The sequence below is a fragment of the Apium graveolens genome, chromosome 2 (assembly GCF_009905375.1).
Source record: "Apium graveolens cultivar Ventura chromosome 2, ASM990537v1, whole genome shotgun sequence".
NCBI classification, from domain to species: Eukaryota; Viridiplantae; Streptophyta; class Magnoliopsida; order Apiales; family Apiaceae; genus Apium; species Apium graveolens.
Genome location: NC_133648.1, coordinates 54,157,094 through 54,160,520, shown reverse-complemented (window position 1 = coordinate 54,160,520; position 3,427 = coordinate 54,157,094). Strand labels below are relative to the sequence as shown.

The 3,427-nt window shown below is 31.4% G+C and overlaps 1 pseudogene; it reads left to right on the top strand.

The window, feature by feature from the left end:
• The first annotated feature begins 1,153 nt into the window (after positions 1–1,153).
• On the top strand, positions 1,154–2,711 carry LOC141689743 (CENP-B homolog protein 2-like; annotated as a pseudogene).
• Positions 2,712–3,427: the final 716 nt, after the last annotated feature.

The following is a 3,427-nucleotide window of genomic DNA, read 5'->3' as shown; positions in this document are numbered from 1 at the left end:
AGTAATTTTTTTTAACCTTTTCTTTTATAATTTTTTTTTCACTCACCTCCATATTTTTGTATATTTTTAATATATTTACTCCACATGGAGCATTAGTTTATATTTTATTTTTGAATGTAAATTTATCAAGTAAGTTAAACTTGAATTTATTAATATTCCAAATTTAATTTTTTTGCAAATTATTAATTATTATAAAATAAGTGGTTGAACCGCAAACCGATCCGCAATAACCGCAAATTCACAACCGCAATTTAAACGGTTAACCGCAACCGCACAATTTTTTAAAACCGCTCTTCCCGGTTTGGTTCGACTTTTACCCCAAAACCGATCCGATCCGAACCGCGTACACCCCTAGTTCCAGTTGGATAGATACCCCTGGATCTCATCTCCAGCCTACTGTACTTCTTCAACAACCTTGTCGATCTTGTCCATATTAACAACACCAATTTGCAAAAAGTTTGGATTAATAAAATCATCAATATAATAAAACTTAAATAAAAAATTATCTGATTAATTCGGTGAAAGTTATTCAATCAACTCAGGTAGGTCAAATAAATGCGGAGTTCGAATTGTAAGGTGAACATGTAATGTAGTCTTCGCAACTTGGTCTTAATATTTTAAAAATAACAAATTTAATTAAAATATACTTTTCAAAATATTAATAAAAATTAAACTCCTGGAATACTATTAAATTACAATCAAATACAAATATACAGTGGAAACTCGATAAATGAATACCTTTGGGACCAAAAAAAATAATCATTTGGCGAGATTATTTATTTATCGATTAATGAATATAATATTTATTTATCGATAAATGAATAATAATTCATTTAGATGATATTTTTAGATTTTTTTTTATAATTATATCATTTTGTATATATTAAGTTCAAATGTATCTGGTAGTTATAACTTTTATGCAAACTTTAATTACATTCATATTTTTATAATTCTAGATTAGTTGTATATGCATGCATGGAGTAAATAAAGTGCACCGTACCATGTATTGATAGTTGAGACTACTGTGTACATGCATGATAGTTCGAATTAAGATGTCTACTCAATATCTCATACCAAGTTATATATAATTCTAAATTCTCACTGTATCTTTATAACACAATCATATTACTATTTTGGTGTTCAATCTACTATAATGGCTTTCAACGAGCAAGCAAAACCAGTAACAAAAATTACTTTAACAGATCAGATAAGGAGAGCCATGTGTGAGCATAAGAAGGAGCATCCAAGTATTAGCCAAAAAGATATGCAAGCATGGGTGAAAGAAAATTTTGATTTGGTTACTAGCCAAACCACAATATCAAATCCTCTCAAAAGATCGTCGGAATATTTGTCTGATGAGATGAAAAATAGCAATGTTAAGAGGCACAAGTCAGCTAAATATTCTGAACTAGAGAAACCTTTATATGAATAGTTTCTTCAAAGACAAGAGAAGGTGAATATGTCAGGAAAAATGATCCAGGGTAAAGCAAAAAAGTTTATGCAGAAAATGTATGGAGAAACAAACTCAGAATTTAGCTTTTCTAGTGGATGGCTCGAACGTTTTAAGGCAAGATATTCAATCAAGTCTTACCGACGATTTGGTGAGAGTGGTTCAGTTAACATGGAGGATATTGCAAATGCTTTACCCGAGATACGGTCAAAACTAGACCAATTCAACCTTAAACATATATACAATATGGATGAAACCGGATTGTTTTATCGGTTGGAGGATGACCATTCACTTTCCACGAAGCAGCTTGAAGGGCGGAAGAAAGATAAGGAGAGAATCACTATTGCTGTTTGCTGTAACGGTGACGGGTCTGATAAAGTGCCTCTTTGGGTTATTGGTAAGTATGCAAAACCTAGATGCTTTAAGAATGTGAATATGAATAATCTTAATTGCGAGTATCGATTTAATAAGAAAGCTTGGATGACTGGTTTGCTTTTTCAAGAATATTGTCATTGGTTTGACAAGAGAATGAATGGTAGAAAGGTTCTCTTGCTAGTAGACAATTGTCCGGCACATCCAAAGATTGTTGAAGGCTTGAGAAATGTGGAGTTATATTTTTTGCCCCCTAACACAACTTCTAAAATTCAACCATGTGATGCCGGGATTATTAGAGCATTCAAAGTTCATTATCGACGTCATTTCTATTCTAGCATTTTGCAGATGCTTGAGGCAGACTCACCAAATCTTGAAAAAATAAATATTTTGGATGCTATTAATTTTGCTACCATGGCTTGGAGTTTTGATGTGACAACAAAAACAATAGCAAACTGTTTTCGCCACTGTAAAATTCGATCAGAAGAAGTTGATGTTCCTGAAATAGAAGATGGTCAGCTAGAACAAGAGATCCAAGATTTAACTAAACTCCTTTCTAAATTGAACTATTAATGTGATGAATGTTGAACATTTTCTGAACTATCCTGAAGAGAATAACGCGGTTATGGATTCTCCTACGGACGAAGAAATCATTGAAGCTGTACTAAATGATGAGGCAAATGATCCCGAACCCGATGATTGCATCACTATACCACAAGTATCCTCAAGAGAAGCTTTTCAAGCTATTGTCACTATAAAAAACTACCTGCGGCAACATGATCAAAATATTCCAGAAGTGGTGCATGCTTTGCACAAAATCAAGGATCAGATGCATCTTGGGGGAGGAAAGAAACAATCAACTTTGGAGCCATTTTTCGAAAAAATATGACTTATTAATGTGTTTGAAAATTAGTCATTGAATGAAATGTATTCATGATATATTATATAAATAAAAATATATTATTTGAAATATAATGATTATTCATTTATATTTACATAGGGCCTATAAAGACTTCATTTGTATTTATTTGTTAATGCATTAAGCGAAATTATTCGTTAAGCCCATTGGACCAAGTTGGGACCGAAGAAATTTATTTATTGGACGAGGTTATTCATTTATCGAACATTCATTTATCGAGGTTCTACTGTATATGCCAATTGAACAACAAGTTCAACACCCATAAAGAACTCTTAGAACACTATTTAATTACAATCAAATACAAACATATAAGTTAAGTATTCTCAAATTCGATAAGTAATGGTGATTAATTGACGATTAATCATTATTGGATGAGACAATGAACTGATTGAGTGAAAAATGGGTTAAAATTTGTTTTAAACGAAAATTGGTTCAAATTGGAAAAAATGGGATTAATCGATAAAAAATCGGTCAAAAATAGGCCTTAAAAATAAAAATATTAAGAACTATAAATTTGAAAAAGGATAAGAAAGATTTTATTGTCATACATGATTATCACGTCGATAAGTCGAGTCGGGTCGATGGATTGACTAGTCGAATTATCGTGGACTAGTCACTGACTAGTCGACAAATTAATTATAATTAACTAAAAAATATATAATAATATATGTTATATACATGGCTTT